The following is a 20,453-nucleotide window of genomic DNA, read 5'->3' as shown; positions in this document are numbered from 1 at the left end:
TTAGCTTGTCTTCAGGGTTTTATTGACCTCCCTTTCCGAATAACTGTTCTCCTGGGGGATAAGACTCAGGGCAAAAAAAGGGATGCAGGCAGTGGACTGCTTTGCTATCGCATTATTAGCAAACCTTCCCTTTGATTTTTCAGCTCAGGATTTCAGAACAAACTCTGTAAATATGAGTAGGCATGGAAACGTGGCACAGATATTTCTGTCTCTAACAGAAAAATAAGGAAACTAAACACAACTGCAGTTAAGTAGCTTGTCCAGAGGGTAGAAAAAGGGAAGCATGAGGAAGCTGAGTGAGAAATTGTGTGCTGTGATGACTTGACTCCCCCATTTAGCATCCTTGCCAGAATGCTATTGTTCCACTCCATGTTAAAGTGGGATAAAACCACTGTCAGGCTCCTTTGCCACTGGCCCCTCTGGCACAGCAGAAAAGATGAAAACCCTGGCAAATCTCAACATACGTGAGTAGCTTAGCTTTTCTTACGGGAAGCCCTAGCAGTGAAAAGGAGTGAGATGCAGTAGCAGGAAAATTCAGCAGTTGTCTGTGATTTCCTCTGTGCGCCGGGGTTTTTTTTTTTTAGCTTACATAATTAACATTTGCTTTCTTACCCAATGTCTGCTTTCATGGGCAATGTTTGTCACTTCTCCTGTTAGGGCAGGATTGCAGCCCCAGAAATGGGAGCAAACCATATCTTGACTCTGGCTCTGGCTGTAAAATCACAGTGGCTTCTACGTAAGGCTTGTCCAGCAGCCTGAAGGTCTCCTACAGCAGGTCACCTGTAGGGACTTCCACAGCACTGAGGAAAGACCCTTGAAAACTACTGCTGAGGAAGGATGTCCGTAAGAAGTACCCTGTGGCCACGCTGCTGTGGTTTTCCAGGTGCTGGGCCTGGTTGAAAGAATCCATGAAGCTCTGCTCCTCTACATGCCATCTGCAGCAATCTGGGAAAGGTCCTTCAGAGGGGGAGGAGGACTGGGGAAAAAACATCTCTGGCTTTTTTTGGGTCAGAACCAAGCCTACAGATGTAAATATTTTGCACTTTGATATGCAGATTTGGTATTTGCAGATATGACTGCAGGCAGCCCGTTACTCCAATGTGTTAAGCTGGGGTGCCAACTATACCCAGAAGGTGCAGACTGCATGTTTCGGAAGACAAATGGTTCACCAGCGGAGATGGGCTGCCGTCCTACAACAAACAGCTAACCGCCTGCTATTGCCAGCAGGATGCCTGCAGAGGAATCAAAGGAAGGGTAAGGGTTTCATTTTTTCCTGGTGGAAAGCTGTTTGAGGGGGGATGAAATAATACATTGTATTACTATAGAATTATAATACAATTAAGAGATATCCCTTTTGGACTGACCCCAAAATCAAGCATTGTGTTTCACACCAAAAGAAAAGGCTGAGAAACTGTGTTTCAGGTTAAATGAAAGAATTTATAAAGCATTTCACAGAGGCCCTTGGCAGATTTTGCTGCAGCCTGAGGAGGAGGAGGAGGTGGAACACAGCTGGGAGGGAGCAAGAGGAAAGGTGACATTCCTGTTTCTTTAAAAAATTCCAAAATTACTCATATCCAGGTACAGCATCACACTGTTTGTTCTGGATACTGAAGACTGACATGGTCATAATATTTCTTCTTCCTTCCCACAGAAGCCTAGCATTTGGGGTATATACCCTAGATGTGGGAGGATGAAGTTGGACTTCCTCATCTCTGAGGTGAATGCTGTAGCTCAAAAATATATTTCTTTAAAAATACACTAAAATACTTGAAATTACACTGAGCTAGCAACTCAGTAACCTGGTGGTGATAGGCTCAGCAGGTGAAGGGCTGGTGGGTTCCAGTTTCCAACTCACTGAGTAGTAAGATGTGGATTCTCCCACACGGCTGCCCAATCTAGTGAAAGAATTAACACCACCAAGTGTTTTCCTCTGTTCTCTTTAGCATTACAATGCTGCAGCAGAATGAAACACCAAAAACTCAACATAACATGATCTGACATTTTCTAAATATTTGTTTCTGCCCAAATTGTTCAATAAATTCAACATGAAACTTGAATAAGCATAGCGGCTCCTAAACTTTCTCTCACTGACAAAAAATTATTTGCTACGAAAATTGATTTAGGTACCCACTAGGATTGAATGAGACATGAAAAGTTTGTTACATTCACATTCTGGACTTGAAATTTCTCAAAAACAAACCAACAACCGAAAAAACTTAGCATTACATGTTAATTTTTTAAAAACACAGTTCTGCCTGCTGGACTGAAAGGAAATACAGGGGCTTTGAAATGAGGGAAACTGCAACCACAATCCCACCTCCAGCTTTGTTAGCTGAGCTCTGGGTATTTCCCCAATTACCCAGCGATGTGAGCTGGCAGGCCAGAAGGCCAGCCGTATCCTGGGCTGCATCAAAAGGTTATTGAGCTGTTTTGGCCAGTCCAAGGCTCCTTCCCTGGCTGTGTCTGCCTGATGGAGCTGTGCGGAGCTGCATGCAGAGGGGTCTGGGGGGGTCTTGGCTCTGAGACAGGCTCCTTTTCAAGCTGCAGTGCTGCTTGCCCAGGAGCTGGTTGGCTGAGCTGATGGAAACCCAGGGTGAAATAACATACACAAAACTTTGGATTTCAATTATCAAAGCATTTTTCATCTGACTTTTTTTCGAATGACCTTTTAAAATGAATTCAGCCTTCTTGCCGTATTTATTATCAGTGAGAAAACATCCTTACCTTTAAGCCTACCCATGATGTTTTCCTTCCCTTTTTTGCTTTCTCTGCTTCGCTCTCTCTATCAAACCTTAGCAACCCTCCTAACTTTCTCCTTCTCTTGCAGTAAATCCCAAATCTGAACAGAAATGTGCCTCACTCCATTGGTACAACTAGGGACCCTACCACTTACATGGGCATTAACTAGGGTCTCACTCAACACTGACACTCATTTCAGGTGAAAAAGTGATACAAAAGAGAAGGAGGTCGGCAGACCTTTCTGTGTTGCTATTTCAAATTGTGTATGTTATGTTGGATGCATTTTTGTTCTCTTTAAAAACTCAGTGTCCTTGCTTAGTCCTAAAAATTATTGTCCAAAACTCTTTCTGCTTTGAGGAAATTAAAAGCTGTGACTAAGGCACGTCTTTATCAACATCTCAGATCATTCTTTAATGAAAAGAACAAGGATCTTGTCTCTTTATTTTCACACAGGCTTCAGTTCAAAGCAGCTTGCTTGAGGATAGCATTTAATTGACCTCAGTGATGGAGCACTTGCAGGATACCTCTTGCCTAGCAACAACCGCCAGGTAGGGGAGCTTTAATAACTGCTGGGCTTTAGAAACTGGAGAATGCTATTGTGCTGCAATGGTGGCTTCTGAGGAGCCCAAAAGTGAGCCATCAGTGCAGGCTGGCTCCCTTAATGCAACCTTAGACCAGGGAGGCTGGCTTGTAGGTCACAAGCCCTTGCATTTCACTGGCGACTCAAGCACAGCTCCACTCCCAGGCCCTAGCAGCAGGGTGGTCCCCGTGCAGTGGTGCATTGTTGCTGCAAACATCAAGAGGTTGCTGCTGAATCTAATTGGCATGCCCAGCCTTGCCCTGTCCTACAAGCTGCAAGGATACACACAAGGATAAGGTAGTTCTCCTTCACCCATGAGCCACTGCTGGGGCTCCTTGGCTCTCTGAGCAACATGGTAAAGGTGTTATCACTTTCAGCTTTGCACAGATGTCTTGTAGGTCAGAATGTACCTTACCCAAACTGGTTGCATGGTCACATATAGAGGTAGTGGTCAACGGTTCAATGTCTAGGTGGAGTTCGGTGACAAGTGGTGTTCCTCAGAGGTCCGTACTGGGACCGGTACTGTTTAATATCTCCATCAGTGACATAGACAGCAGGACAGAGTGCACCCTCAGCAAGTTTGCAGATGACACCAAGCCAAATGGTGCGGATGACATGCCTGACAGACAGGATACCATCCAGAGGGACCTGGACAAGCTCAAGAAGCAAGCCTGTGTCAACTTCCTGAGGTTCAACAAGGCCACGTGCAGGGTCCTGCATCTGGGTTGGGGCAACCCCCACTATCAATACAGGCTGGAGGATGAAGGGATTCAGAGCAGCCCAGCCAAGAAGGACTTGGGGGTACTGGTGGATTAAAAGCTTGACATGAGCCAGCGATGTGAGCTGGCAGCCCAGAAGGCCAACTGTATCCTGGGCTGCATCAAAACAGCATGGCCAGCAGGGCGAGGGAGCTGCTTCTGCCCGTTTGCTCCGCTCTGGTGAGACCCCACCTGGAGTCCTGCATCCAGCTCTGGAGCCCTCAGCACAGGAAAGACATGGACCTGTTGGAGCCGGTCCAGAGGAGGCCACAGAAATGATCAGAGGGCTGGAGCACCTCTCCTATGAGCAAAGGCTGAGAGAGCTGGGGCTGTTCAGCCTGGAGAAGAGAAGGCTCCGGGGAAGACCTAATTGCGGCCTTCCAGTACTTCAAGGGAGCTTGTAAGAAAGATGGGGACAAACTTTTTAGCAGGGCCTGTTGTGATAGGACAAGGGGTAATGGTTTTAAACTAAAACTGAGTAGATTCAGACTAGATATCAGGAAGAAGTTTTTTACAATGAGGGTGGTGAAACAGTGGAAGAGGTTGCCCAGAGAGGTGGTAGATGCCCCATCCCTGGAAACATTCAAGGCCAGGCTGGACGGGGCTCTGAGCAACCTGATCTAGTTGAAGATGTCCCTGCTCATTGCAGGGAGGTTGGACTAGATGACCTTTAAAGTTCCCTTCTGAACCAAACTATTCTATGATTTTGTGATTCTATGATTCTTTGGTAAATAAGCAGCTGTTACCTGGCCAGGGTTCATTTTAAGCTGTTGTGCATGTTAAGTGACAGATCAACCAAAGCAAAAAACATGGAAAAAAAAGGACTGGCACTCAAATTAAATGTACCCAAGCCATTTTGACAGAGAGCTTTTCTGTGCATCTTCAGTTCCTTTCAAAACAGAGAATTTCCAAAGCCAGCTAGCAGACAGGGTCTTCATCCTACTAAACCAACGCTGGGGTCACATTTTATGTCTTTTAAATACAGGACACTTTGGCAAATGAAACTGATAGAGAATATAAGAGAACAGTCAATGTTTCCATTTATCCCCATTCCAGGTACAGGTTTATTTTTGCGTTTGTGAAGAAGTGTATTGCAATGAGTCTTTGTGTGCTAATAACTAAGCATTTCCTACAGTTGTCTCCCTGCTTTCAGAAATGCCCTTCCGCTAATTTTCAGTAGTCTTTTATTACCCATTTTTGACTGCTTGGGGTATGTATGTTATATATGTATATGTGTGTGTGTGCTTGTGTCTGTATGTGTATATAGCTCATACATCATTCTGATGGACTTTTCAGTCTAATTCCCCTTCTACACGTTCTTCCCCCAAATCCATTGATTTTTTTGGTGTAAATCCTCAAACCAGCCATGATACCTAACGCCATAACTAGAGACAAGAGGCAAATCTGATAGTCAGTGCTGTACTCCTAGTCCTCCTCTCTCCTTGTCGTCTCCTGAGCATCAGCATCCACAGCTGCACAAGGGGCTGCCACGTGAGAGGTGAATAGAGCCAAGCCTTGCCAGCTGCTGCTGCAGCTCGAGAGGAGGGGATGCAGATCCACAGCCACAAGGGCTGAAGTGATCTTTTGGGATGGGCTAAATGGGGGAAAAGAGGATTATTTGAACAGAGAGCGAGAAAACCACAGAGTTCCTCCCAAGTGCTGAAGTATCTCACTTGGACTCTATTAGCCTCCCTTGCACTTTTCCAGCTTGTACCTTGCTGCAAAATCTGTTTATGCCAGGAATCTGCCTTTTTCTTCCCTGCCACCATCAAAGTCTTGGACTATAAAAGTCTCAGGGCCAAGACTTGCTTCATGTTTTTAGTCAAGCATCATTCATGGCTGCAGTATTGTACCAGCAAAATAACCACACTGGGTATCTGCTTTAGCATTGAAGCCTGCAGCCCCAAGAATAGAGAGGCGTGCCATAAACTGGCCTTGTCTGTCGAGGAGTCCTATCCCATGGCTCACTGAACCTGTGTGGTCTCAGTCAGTGGTGCTTGTTAAGTGCCAGCACAGTTTGTTTCATGGTGTCTCAGATCAGCATAATTCTATGGGGAAGAATGAAACCCTGAGTCTCTACTGCCTTGCTCTGTGACTGTATCCTGATCCACGCAAAGCTAGCAGAAGGTATCAGTCTTCTGGTCTGCACTCATTTGGTCCATGTCCTGTGGTGGAGCCATGCTTTGGTGTTGGTACCAGCCTGATAGGGAGAAGGCAGAGACTGCTGCACACGTCTTACGGTCTGGGGTGCAGGAAAGGTTTCCCAGCTTCTTCTGCTTTTCTTTCCTGTGCTTTTGTCCAGGAATGTATCTCAGTGGGCTTTTGCGTCCTCATGCGACTGAGCTCAGCCCACGCGCTGAGAGTCAGCTCTGAGGAGATGGAGAGCTGCAATCTGCGTGGAACTGAGTCCAGTGCAGAAGCGCCATCCTATGCAGGGCTGTAGCTAGCGCAGGTCCAATGCTGCCCTAACCTGGCTGTATTATTTCTGCCTGGCTCAGAGCACTATCAAGGCAAGCTTACATTTCCCTGCAAAAAAGCGCATGTAATCTTATCACTGGTTTGCTAGTCCAAACTTCTTATAGAAACATGGTTTTCAGACATGTACAGCTCAAATCTGGAGTAGCTGGCCATGAGATTTCAGGGGAGATTACATGCTCTTGGAAACGTGCTCCTTTTGGCTTTACTTTGAGGCAAAAACAGCAGAGTGGATTTTGTTCCTTGCTGCCCGAGAGGGTGTTTGCAGCAGTATTATGGACAGCAGTTGGGTTACGCTCCATTTATACCAGCTGAGAGCTGAATCTGGCCTCCAGTCAAGCCAGTAGGTCTTGTGGGATCTTATCTACACTGTTTTTAAAACCTATTTCTTAAGGAAAACAAAGGCAGTTATCTTGATCTGAAGTTCATAATGTTTACAGTCATCCAATTGTCCCAAAACAACTCCCCCCCCAAGTAAAACTCCATTAGAAATGCAGCAAACAAGAGTCTTTTCCTGGTGCCTTGCTGCTGTATGAGAAGGACCAGCACTATTTTCTTCAGGAGAGGGCACAGAGGCTACAGTGCATGTGTACCTTGCGAAGAAGGGGTGGCTGAAAGGAAGGCTGGACTAGGGCTGGGGGGATTCAATCCCCGCTTTTGCAAGCGCTGCTTGGTCGAACTCGAGCATCACTTTGCTTCCATTCCCCATCTGTCAGACTGGATTATCACTCTGCTCAGGCACTATAGGGATGGGGGCTGAGCAAGAGCCTGTAGCAAGATGAAGGCTCTCTGATCTTGCAGCTCCTGACATCTGTGCCTACACTGGTAACAAAAAGGCCACTGGTGTAGGTGGCTTTTTGATGTGGAAACTGCAATGAGACCTGAAATGAACTGAGACCACCTGCTTCTTTGTCTTAACAAAAGCAACTGAACAGAGACTAGAGCTTTTTTATTTCTAACAGGTTTGATCTGTGAACAAGAATTCTGGTTCTCGGGGGGGGGTTGGGATTATCACTTCCCATTAATGTTCATGCTGCTCCCCAATAATACCTTCCCTTGTCTTTTGCTTGTCTCCTTGCCTCCTCCTCTTCGCCCTCAATTCCCTATTTCTCTTCCACTGTTTCTGATTTTCTTTTCTTCCATCCTTCAGTTCTCAGAGCTTTTTCAAAGCAAAGCTAACTTACAATCACAGCCTTCTTTCGCAAACTGTGACTCCTACTCTGTGCACACATTTTAACCCAAATGTATTTTTCCCATCCCACCTTTAGGTGGTTGAAATAAGCAGAACGCCTGAACACATTGGGAAGCACGTTTCTAACGGGTAAGGAAGGGAGATAGCCCTGAAACTCCCAGGAGTACTGGGAGAGGGTACCGCTCCTTTCCCCCAGCGCTGCAGGTACCAGGCTGCCTGTTCTCTAAGCTGGCAACTGGGCTTACATTAATGTGATGGTGGCTATATTCACACTGTAATCAACATCTACCTCCTGGTTATGTTTTAAATTGGGTTAGGGTGTGAGTTTCCTTCTCACTTTAAAATCAACATGAGCAAATGCTTTGTTTATCAAAGCAATCTAAGCGATGCATAATGGAAAGCATTGGATCTATCTGGAACAATTATAACCATGGAATAGGTGTGTTACAGTAACGGGAAATCTATTCTGCTAAAAGCTTCCTTCAGGACCATTATCAAGAGATCTACTAACCCTGTAATTGTTCCCTCAGCACAAACACCCTCTTCAGAAAAAAATAAAGACCACAGTGGTCTGCTTCTGAGTCCGAGCAGCCCGGCTTGCTGGTGCTGTGATGCATGCGGTTCCCCACACAAATGCAGCACTCCCTTCCCCCAGGTGAGAAAAGGCAGACTGAGTACTTTGCACAGGGATTTCCTTACCAGTGCAAATCCTTGCTTAAAAACATCAAGGGAAGGAGTACCTCTGTGTCCAATAACCTCCTTGATTTCTTTTTAACTAAACAGAAGAGTTTTATCTAAATCAATCCCAAATGTGCGTTTCTAAAGAGTGAGAGACTGATGTCTATGTATAAATCAACAGTATCCATTTGTACAAAGCAGAATATTTACTGCGATATTTTCATAAAATTGTTAAAAAAAAGTTGCTTGCTTTCTTCTCAAGGTTATTTACTCATACATGGAGAAGAAATATCTCTGGTATTTTGAATGAATTTTTCCTGAACTCATCAAATTATACCCCTATAATGACTTTTATAATGTTTATAACATTTTTTATTCATCTGACTAATCTTGATATTTAGAGAGTAATTTATGTCAACACAGTTTGTTTAGGAACTTGTTCACAATCTTGTTGCTATGGCTGTTGTCGCATGCTTGGTAAAACAGACCCGTTCAGCCTCGGAGGAGACATGGCTTGGTATGGGCAGGGGAGGGACTGAGCTCCAGCTTTGTCTCCATCTGGCTGGAGACTCTGCCTTGGGCTGAGCCTACCTAGGTTACCACGGAGGTCACTCCTGGTCTCTCTCAGCTGCCAGGTGGACCATTGAAACAATCGATACCTGAATATTATCACAGAAACCTCCTTTAGTTTATCTACTTAAACATGCATTAAGCCTTTCTTGACAGGGTTTTGGCACTCACAACAACAAATGCGAAAATAATAATGAGCCAAAATGCAAAAAAATGGACAAATAACAGCAGGACGGTCAGACATGCAAAGGAGATGATGCCTTGCAAGGCTGTTCTGCTTATCTCCCATGATTAATCCCAGGAGGCACCTCAGTTAAACTGGATACCCTTGGAAAGGCAGTACATAGTGAATAAAAGTTGGAGGAGGTGGAATCAGAGCGGAAATGCTTTATCAAGCGGATATTTGAGTGAGTTAGCAATAGAAGGGAAAACAAAGGCTGGGCAGGTGAGTAATATCTGTGGCAAAGCAAGAATCTGCATAGAATAAAAGACAGGGACAAAGCCAGGAGAGAGCTCAGCACTGAAGGGGAAGGAGAGCGTGAAGTCAGGGTGACAGCTCAGCACCCTGCAGCCCTTGCTTAAAATCCTGGCTTGAACACAAAGTGCCTGCATGCCACTGAGCTGGTCATTTTGGGCAATAGATTGCATTAACCATGGCAACCCATGAATCGGAGCTAAAATCATCACTCTTGACGTATCTGCCTGCCAGTGTAGCACCTCCTGGTGTATTGCTCCTCTGCTAGAACCTGTTCCAGCTGTCGCCAAGCCTACACCTGTAAATCAATGAAATTAAAACAATTTTGTAGCTGTCCTGGCTTTTTCATAGTAGCAAAACCTCCCACTGCATCAGTAATACCCAGTGTTCACAGCAGGGCAATATGTGGCATTGCTATGGGCATGCTTTTGCAGAGATAGTCCTCTGGCATAGAGGTTCTCAGTATGTGGAGGGAGGGCTTTCCCCATCCACAGAACCTGTAGATTTCACGCCAAAATAGGTTTTTGGCAGTATACTTTTTGCGTTATATTATGTTGTCATAGAATAGAATCATATAATCATAGAGTGGTTTGGGTTGGAAGGCACCTCTGAAGGTCATCTAGTCTGACCCCCCTGCAGTGAGCAGGGACATCTTCAACCAGATCAGGTTGCTCAGAGCCCCGTCCAGCCTGGCCTTGAATGTTTCCAGGGATGGGGCATCTACCACCTCTCTGGGCAACCTCTTCCACTGTTTCATCACCCTCATTGTAAAAAACTTCTTCCTGATATCTAGTCTGAATCTACTCAGTTTTAGTTTAAAACCATTACCCCTTGTCCTATCACAACAGGCCCTGCTAAAAAGTTTGTCCCCATCTTTCTTACAAGCTCCCTTGAAGTACTGGAAGGCCGCAATTAGGTCTTCCCCGGAGCCTTCTCTTCTCCAGGCTGAACAGCCCCAGCTCTCTCAGCCTTTGCTCATAGGAGAGGTGCTCCAGCCCTCTGATCATTTCTGTGGCCTCCTCTGGACCGGCTCCAACAGGTCCATGTCTTTCCTGTGCTGAGGGCTCCAGAGCTGGATGCAGGACTCCAGGTGGGGTCTCACCAGAGCGGAGCAAACGGGCAGAAGCAGCTCCCTCGCCCTGCTGGCCATGCTGTTTTGATGCAGCCCAGGATACAGTTGGCCTTCTGGGCTGCCAGCTCACATCGCTGGCTCATGTCAAGCTTTTAATCCACCAGTACCCCCAAGTTCTTCTTGGCTGGGCTGCTCTGAATCCCTTCATCCTCCAGCCTGTATTGATAGTGGGGGTTGCCCCAACCCAGATGCAGGACCCTGCACGTGGCCTTGTTGAACCTCAGGAAGTTGACACAGGCTTGCTTCTTGAGCTTGTCCAGGTCCCTCTGGATGGTATCCTGTCTGTCAGGCATGTCATCCGCACCATTTGGCTTGGTGTCATCTGCAAACTTGCTGAGGGTGCACTCTGTCCTGCTGTCTATGTCACTGATGGAGATATTAAACAGTACCGGTCCCAGTACGGACCTCTGAGGAACACCACTTGTCACCGAACTCCACCTGGACGTTGAGCCGTTGACCACTACCTTCTGGATGTGACCATGCAACCAATTCCTCATCCACTGAACAGTTCACTCACCAAATCTGTATGTCTCCAATTTAGAGAGAAGAATGTTGTGGGGGACCATGTCAAAAGCCTTACAGAAGCCCAGATAGATCTCATCTGTAGCTCTTCCCTTGTCCATTGATGCAGTCATGCCATCACAGAAGGTCACTAGGTTGGTCAGGTAGGACTTGCCCTTGGTGAAGCCATGCCGTCTGCCTTGAATCACCTCTCTTGTCCTCCATGTGCCTTAGCATAGCTTCTAGGAGGATCTGTTCCCTGATCCTCCCAGGCACAGAGGGGACCCTGACAGGTTGGTAATCCCGGAGTCCTCATTTCTACCCTTTCTAAAAATGGGTGCGATGTTTTTCTTTTTCCAGTCACTATGGCCTTCACCTGACTGCCATGACCTTTCAAATATCATGGAGAGTGGCTTGGCAACTACATCAGCCAATTCCCTCAGGACTCTGGGATGCCTCTGGTCAGGTCTCATAGACTTCTGTATGTTCAGGTTCCTCGGGTGGTCACATACCTGATCTTCCTTTACAGTGGGAGGGACTTTGCTCCCCCAATCCCCATCTTGTGGTCCATCCACTGGAGAGGTGTGGGAAGGGAAGTTGCCAGTGAAGACTGAAGCAAAAGTTGCTGAGTACCTCAGCCTTCTGCTCGTCCTTTGTTACCAGTTTGCCACTCTTGCTTATCAGGGGAGGTACACTTTCTTTGACCTCCTTTTCTGGCTGACATACCTGTAGAAGCCCTTGTTGTTATTGTTAGCATTCCTTGCCAAGTTCAGCTCCAGCTGTGCTTTGGCCTTCCTGGCACCGCCCCTGCACAACCGGGCAGGAATTGATTACATTTATATAATTTATATTATATTGGTTGCATTATTATTGTATTATATTGGGGTTTATACTTTTTTTTAAGTAATTTTAAGCATCTAACTGATTTAAAATCAGACTTCAAACTCTCACAAAGAACAATGGTTGATGGTAGTAATTATGCTTCAGCTTTTAGGAAACCCTAACCCTTAGTTTTTGAGGCATTGTTGCTGCTGTGACATTCCCAGGAGCTTTGGGCCACAATCAGAAGGGATTTTATTAAGGATTGATACAGTACTAAAAAGCTACTGTCTCTTAAAGACAGCAGAGACCTTGGGAAGGTGGGTACACTTCTCCCTCTGATGAAGGCTGCACGCTGCTGCTAAAGAAATGCTGATTTTCCAAGCAGAGTAACCATCTGCTAAAAGAAGCTGGGTCTAGATCGACCTGCCACTGAAGTAAAAAGAAAAGCTCACATTAAAGCAGGTCATTGTGGTCTGGCCACATAACATCAAGAAAGTAATTTTTATTTCTCATTACATCTTTTTTGCTGCTGTGGACTGGTTAAAGAAGCTGTTAAATGCCTATCAGCAGTACAAAAGGATGCTGTTTATCTGTTGGGAATGCGCTAGAGAAAGGAAGATGTCAGAATTTGTAGGGAATAATGCCTTTTATACAGCAGTCTGATGCAGACGCCTGCATGCATCAGCTGTACTTGAAGAACTGAAAAAGATGTACAAATAAACAAACCACAAGCCAATACCCATTTGAATTTTAAATATATTCGCTCTAGATGTGCTGTCACACCTTTTGCATTCATTTGCTTGCAGATACCGGGGAAACGACGGTTTCCAAGTTCAAATAAACTCAGAAGAGAATTTTCAAAGTTTGCATGCCTGACTATTCAAAAAAAAAAAGCATCACTTTCATGTGTATGAAGGTTTGTACTGAAAGTGACTGCATATTTATTCAGCCAGGGAATAAAAGTGACATCGCTTGATTTATTTGACCAGCCACTAGAAAACAATGTGCATATTAACGATTGTTAATAATTACTTAAAATTAACAGTCAATCTACAGAACAGTAAGATCATTAAGATGTATCAAATAAACTTAACTCGGGAATAAATTCAAAAGAAATTTGTGATCCTCTGGCAGTTATTATATAAATGGGAGAAAAGACTGCATTAATTGTATAAATTATTCATTTTTAATTATTTCCTCATCTGCAGTAAGTATCTATAATATTCCGTTTCAGGGAGGGAAGAACAATGCCAAACAAATTTTGTTTATTCTCATTACAATGGCAAAGTAAACAAAACTGGGGAGCAAACTGTAAAGTCTAGGAGCGTTTCTAAGTGCGTAGGGGAGATCTTGTGGCTCCCTGTTTTTTCTTCTCTCTTCTTTTTACCCTTGACACACCACCAGTGAGCTTTCCTAACAGACACATTTTCTGAAAGCTTTACTGATTAAAATGTTGGTTGGAAGAAGAATTACAGAAAACAAAGCAAGCTTTGATCCATGGAATGGTTAGACGGTAAACGGCAAACATACTCTGTACAGAAGGTGCAGGTATGTGTGGCTGCAGATAAAACTTCCAGTAGCTTAGTGAGCCATTTTAATCCTCAGTGACATGCAGGGAGAAACACTGTGTGCCTTGGGGATCCAAGACCATGCAGTAAAAATAAATGAAGATTCTTAAACCCCTCAATGTATAACCTGCAGCTTTCGATAGCTGCTGATATGTGGTGGTGATCCCTGTGCTTCTGAGACCCCTTTCCTGGAGCAGGTGTTGAATGCAGAGGGCAGCAGGGACGGTGCTCGTGCAAGTGCCAGCAGATCATCCTCCTGCTTTCCCCCCGGTGGAATGGGCAAAGCTGCGTGCCTTCCTCACCGGGCGCTATTCTGGAGACAAAGCTGCAGATCCCCTCCTGGGATTTTCTCTGGTATTTGCTCTGGGATCTGGTTGGATGAAATTTTCAGGTAAGACAAACTTTTGCCAAAAATGTTGGCTCCGGTCCTTTAGCCTGAGAGACCGTTAGGAACATCTTGCCTTGACTTATGACAGCACTGCCCCCTCTCCTCCCTTGCTCTCTTTCTCATGTCACCTCTAGGTCTTGTTGCCATAAGCTCGTTGGCTCAGAACTGGGACACCTGAAAACTACATGGCATCAGCAACAGAAGCCAAGGAGCTTTCAGACTTCTGGAAATCTTGGATAGCCCCAGACGTACACACCATCCCCACACTATTTCTAGTTCTTGTTCCAAAGCATATGAACAGCAGAGCTTTTCGGAAAGAAAATGCTCACCATATTTTTTCCCAGGTAATAAAGTGTTGAGTTTATTGAATCAGCTAAATCAGTTTGGCTAGAATGTACTGAAAGAATTCAGGTTGAAGTAAATAGTTCGCATGAAAAATTTCAGCACAAAGAGTATGATAAGCCTACAAACAATCAAAAACAATTTTAGAGAGAGAAGCACCAGCCAATGTTATCCAGAGGTGCCATTCCCAGTTTATGATGGTGAATACCATATACCCTATCGAATGCCATGTATGATATTATGGGTGCCTCCTGTGGTACAGAGCTGTTCCCTCAAATGATGGTGATGATGATGATGATGGTGATGATGATGATTTCCTTGGTATACAGTAATATTTTCAGATATTCAGCAGGGACTTTTACTAAAGAAGCACTATTCCTCTATGCAAGAAGTATATACCCTTGGCAGATCCAGCATTAGTTTATACTGCCTTTGTAAGATTTTTGATTTCTGCAAAGGAACATATGTCCCGGTGAGCTGTTGGGCACTAATAATTTTTCCTACTTGGCAGCTGTTGTCTAGTGAGGAATGAGAAACTGGCTTTCCATTTAGCATAGTCTCCCCCCAAAATGAAGTAGCCATCACTTTATTAAGTTATCGCTCTGCTGAAAGAACCTGAGGGGCAGCACTTGGCCTCCACATAGTGAATGTGGCATTTGGCGGAGCAATCAGTCTGAATCACTCCGACCATCTCTGTTCCCTTCCAGGAAACCTGCTGGCCTCACCGGTTTCCCAGGGACAGTGTATAAGGAATCGCTGCATGATCAGGAGGTACCGCTGACATAAGAGGATGCAGTAAGCTGCGACATCTTGTGTAGCTCACAAATAAAAGCTGTCTGACAGCACAAAGATATTCAGGAATATTTCAGGAGGCAATTAGCATGTGTGTACCAAATGCTCCTGAGTGGCCAAGCTTTAGGAACACTCACTAGGATTTTCAGCTCAGTTTGCATCCTAGCTTTAAACCTAGCGAGTTTTTTAAAATTTGCTGCATACTGCCAGGAAGGAGGGGACAGCAAAGGTGTCTTACCTCCTTGTTTGTTCCCACAAACCTGCACCAAAGGCCTCTCCTGAACTGATGTGAATGTACCTGGCTACCCTGTTGTTGTCTCTGGGGACTCAAGGATGCACGATCTCCTTGTGCTGCTCTTAGTACAGAACCTGGTGCCTCTCGGCCATGTTAGCTCTGCAAGGCATCGGCCGTAACGTCTGTTTTCAATGTGTTGCAGAATCAAACGCGTGGAAATTAAAGTCAAGAAAGTTTAAGCACCTAAGCAGGGAACAGGTATAAATACCGTGCCAGGATCTGCCCCTACTCTCTTTCATGAACGTAAAATTCCCTGATGTAAAAAGCTGACAGAGGGCTTGAGGTTCCAGCAGGAGATAGATTTCTGTGTGATCTCTCTGCAGCGGTGGCATTTGCGTTCAGCTGACTCTACCTGTGTGGAAAAGCAGGAATATTTGACAGCACAAAGGAAAAGTAAAGGAAATCAAGCAGGGAAAAGAATACAATTTAAAGCATACACCAAGGGCTTATGCTATGTCCTGTTACAGAATTAAATTAAGACATTCTGCACTTGCTTTTCTCAAAGTATTTCTCTGAGACGGAAGATGTGAATTCATGTTTTGCTAAATGTGGAGTGAAAGCCAACTGATTTTTACAATTAATTCATGGTACAGATGCGGTGTCCTAGACAACATGCTCTCTCTCCCCTCCTGTTTTGTGTACAGCTTTGCTAGGGAGAAGGTAGCAGGCTCACTCTGTAAGGCCTGGTTTGAGAGGGCTCGGTGCCCTCTGCTGAGCTTGAATGTACAGGCAGTGATCAGGACAGAAAAAGATGTTGAGCCTTTTTCAGGCAGAAAGATCTTGCATTGCCTGCCGTCACCAGCGTCTTCTCCTTGTCCAATAAATTGGGTATTTGTAAAGTAATTTTTCACCTAGACTGTGTTTCTTCTAGGGATTTGATAAGCCTTTTTAGTATAAAGTAGATGCTTTCTGAAGTCCAGCTCTAAAATCCTAGGGGAGAGATTTTCTTTACTGGAAACATTACTTGCTCTTGGAAAAAACAGCATCTGTGCCAGGCAAATGCATTCTGATTTGCAGATCCCACGGTATTTTTATAATCACTATAGGCAATGTATAGCAATTATCTTCTCAGAAATGCTGATTTTCTAGTACTGACCACTTCTGCACCTTTCACCTGAGTCTTGGTCTTTAATGTACAGGCCTGGAGGTTCGTGAACGTATCGTCCCTGTGGCAGAAGTACAGCAGCACATATTACGAAGTTAGTACCCAAAAGAGCAGCAGCTGGTCTGTGGACACAAAAATAGAGCTGGACCTCGCCCCAGGACTGTATGTTCTCGGTATTAACAGGTTCTACAGAAAGTTTCTGTTGATCCCTGCCCTTTCAGTATCCAGGCTGTCTGTCTTCTAGGGGGGGTTCAGCTCTTCCGAAACTCGACTCCTCTCCCCAGAGGGCAAAGCAGCCTCTTCTCCAGCTGCTTTTGAACACAGGAGACGTACTGAAGTCCGTAAACTAAACAGACAGCAAAATTTCTCACACATACACAATCTCCATTGCCACAGCATCAGAGAACACCCCATCACCCCCAGTTCTGAATGTATTTAATCACTGATGAAGAAGGTGTTGCTATTTTTCCTTGTCAAGCATTTGGCCACTGAGGCACAGAAAGGCTACGACTACAATCTGCACAATGCAACGCAGCTCTCAACCAGCAGGATCTAAAGAGGGTGACACAAAACCCCATACAGCCCAGTAAGCTCTCCACCTACTTCACTCACCTCGCTGGGAAGCCTGGCGAAGAAGGGCTATAGAGGTGCACAGCGAGGGTGGGTGGGAAACGGTGGGCAGATGTCTAATTACTGCTAAGTGTAAGCACTGACTGCTGTGCTCCCATTCCTGAGCAGGCTTTTAAATACCACCACACTTTGTTCCTACAAACCTGAGTTAGGGTGCTGGACCTACACGCCACGGATTCCTGTGAAGCTGAATTCCAATCTAGATGACGGTTTCTTAGCTTAGCGCCCTGCGGCCTGCAGAAATCATTACAGCAGCACTGGGAGCCTCCTGAACAATCACAGCGTGAATGCAACATCACCGGAGCATCACGTCCAACTCCCCAAGGCTGTGGTGAGAACTGGATCTAACTGCAAACCTTTCAGTTAAAACAAAAAAAAACTTCAACACTTCACATTATCTTGTTGGGCGGAATTTCTTTTTTTTGATACATTCTGTATAACTTAAAATCGTTTCAGCATACGCTCGCTTCTTCCTCGTTAAACATTTCCAGGAAAGTCTTAGCAGTTTTACATGTGGAATAAGAGTTTTATCTTCAGTTTCCTGGACAACCTGCTGCAATTGCACCTAGAACATCACCACAAAATCTCATTAAAGTCCACAATTGTCTTTAATCACTGTCCTAGACCTTTTTTTAACTTGTCCACCTGAGATGGCAAATACTTTGCCAGATTGGGACTGGGTATGAGTGACAAGAGAAAATCCTGGGATGCAACCCCACTGCCTGGGAGCTTTACAAGTCCATGATGGAAAGCCTGTCAGTGCCAGGCACAACGGGTGTCTGTGTGAATTGGATCATTTCAGTACTTAATATGACCTGTTTAAAGGCAGAATATTATGCAGTAGGCACCTAACTCACTTTCCTAATGAAGCCGTAGACTTTTACGAAGGCACAGGAATGTTAGACCGTGTGTGCAACTCAAGGAGGAAACCTCAATGTCTCCAGCTCTTTCCAACTTTGCTATGTTTTATCAGAATAGCTAAAAGTGCAGGCATGTCGCTAATAGCTCCCATATATACAGGACACATTACATAGGTGCCAGCGTGAGAGCCATGGGGAAGCACTCATCTCCCCATGGAGTCCCTTATGTGACTCATGCTGTCTCTGCCAAGTATACATATAGGCATATGTGTCATTTGGTAGTGGCATCCTATTCTACAAGTTGTTTACCACACATACTATTTATATCAGAGCTGATTTTGTTATCAGAGCTTGAACATCTGTACCAGAGATGTCTGTATAAACTGACAAACAGATATGTACAGTATGCAATAAATAACCAATCCTTACATGTCAAGGAATGTTCCTGCTGTTAAGCTGGTTTGTTATGATTTCACTTAGCAACAGATAAAGATGATGGAATATGACTTCTCCCTGACAAAAAATTGGATTTCTTCCCAGAGGCTCAGAAATGCCCGAGCCTCAAGACTCTCTCTACCATCTCCTTTGCTTGCCTGTGTGATATATGATGAGCGCTCCCTTCCTACGCAAGCAGGTTACTCCTTTCAGGCCACAATGTCTCATGTGGTATGGCAACACATTTTACGCTGAACCACCCCTGACCACCGTTTGGGAGCAGACGGGTATAAACCAGCCAAACAGCCACTCTGGCTTGCTGGTATGTTTTTTTCTTCCCCTGCATTTTGCACAGCACAAAGCAGAAGGGAGGCAGGCAGCCCTTCATGAAGTCCTGCTTCTTTTCCTGGGTGAACTCCCTTTAAAATATGAGCAAGAAGAAAACAGTAACTTCATACCAAAGAGAAATGAAACGTACCAGAGGCAGCAATTTCTCTCCCACGCTACAGTAACAGCGCCACATTCTTCACATCCCGTTTCACAGGAAAATTGCGAGCTATCTGTTTACGGAAGCATGCTCCGGGATAAATCCTGCTCGTCTGCTTTATATGAATGAGTAACACTTACCTGAATGAGCAGTTCAGCCCGGGGCAGAGTTACTGCGCAGTTTGCAACCCACCTCCTCCTTTGCTCAGGGCGCAACTTTTGGCATCCCCTCTCCGCTTTGCCGCTCCATCCAGCCCCGCTTGTGAAGTCTCAGGCAAGGGCGAAAGATCGAAGGAGAAGACCTTGCACATACAACTCGCAATCTTTAAGGAAGCCTGATTGCCCAAGCATTTTCTTATCACTGCTATGATGAGGAAAAAGCCCCGTGCTAACTGACTGAAGGGTAACTCCAGTCAGCTCGGGGGCTGTTTCTTTTGCGGCACAAACTCGTTGAACAAGCCGTGACAAATGTTTCTGCACCCACTGTGCCATGTACCTGCCAAGTCAAATCAGAGACCTCAACAAGAGCATTTTGAATGTTTTAGCCAAATAAAACTTTCTTTAAGCTATTGGGGTGCTTGGGGGCTATATTTTCAGGTAACAAGCCTTGGCTCGAAGCCCTGCATTCAAGCATTGCTTAAGCTCACTTGTATTCAAAAACTAATCAGAATTTGTATTCAGGTGCTGTAAGCAGTCCCTATGCTTCCTACAATTCATCTAACCACCATGAATAACTTCGAAATAATTAAGCTTTTGACCAAAATTATGTGCTGCATGACTTCAGTCTATGGAAGACTGATTTGTTGACTCCAAAATGTTCCATGGATCATTATTATAGCGGGCCTAATTCTTTCTTCTTTCTTATGATTAATAATGTATATATTATGACAGATCATGCAGAGCTGTACTGGTTATTTAGCATCATATGTATCCTTGTTAAACACTGTAACAGAGTAGCTCCTAAATACAGCAAACAGGTGTTTTGCAGCACAGACACCCTTCAGCTCAGGAAACTCTTATTTCGAGAACAGCCTTACCCAAGTGCAGAACTTGAAAGCAATGGAATTGAAGTGCATGCAAATAATTCTATTTTATTGTGGGAAATTCTATTCTGTCCTGCAGAGATGGACTTAATCCTGTGTCCAGAGTGTTGAGTGGACTGGAGCCAGTGTCAGTATGACACTGATCACGCTGATTACATAATTATCCAAGTACATATCTATATTTATCAGAAGGGCCCTGACTTCAATGCACCTTGGCATTTATGTTTGCTCCCTTCCCTTGCTCCTCCTGAGTCACTTGTTTCCCCCAAGAAGTGACTCACCAGACCAGGTCAGAGGTGCTGGGGCAGACTTACCCTGTGCAATCACTTTACTAGAAGAATTTCTTTAGTGGCATTGCTTTAAGAAGTTATCAAAGGAGTGGAAATGTGTTCATATGGCTTGCATTTTCCCAAATATGCAGAAGACCGTGTGGGGCCGTACACCCAGCCAGTGATAAAAATGCCATCTCCTTCCATATTAGTTGAGGTAGTCATGAGACTCAAACTCCTCCTTCTGCCCGCAGCTGCCACAAACAGCAGAGAGGTGTCGCATCCCATGAGTGCCATGATGGACATGCCATTTTACCA

The sequence above is a fragment of the Opisthocomus hoazin genome, chromosome 4, assembly GCF_030867145.1.
Source record: "Opisthocomus hoazin isolate bOpiHoa1 chromosome 4, bOpiHoa1.hap1, whole genome shotgun sequence".
Classification (NCBI taxonomy): domain Eukaryota; kingdom Metazoa; phylum Chordata; class Aves; order Opisthocomiformes; family Opisthocomidae; genus Opisthocomus; species Opisthocomus hoazin.
The sequence above is the reverse complement of the archived record's forward strand: the minus strand, read 5'-3'. Positions refer to the sequence as shown.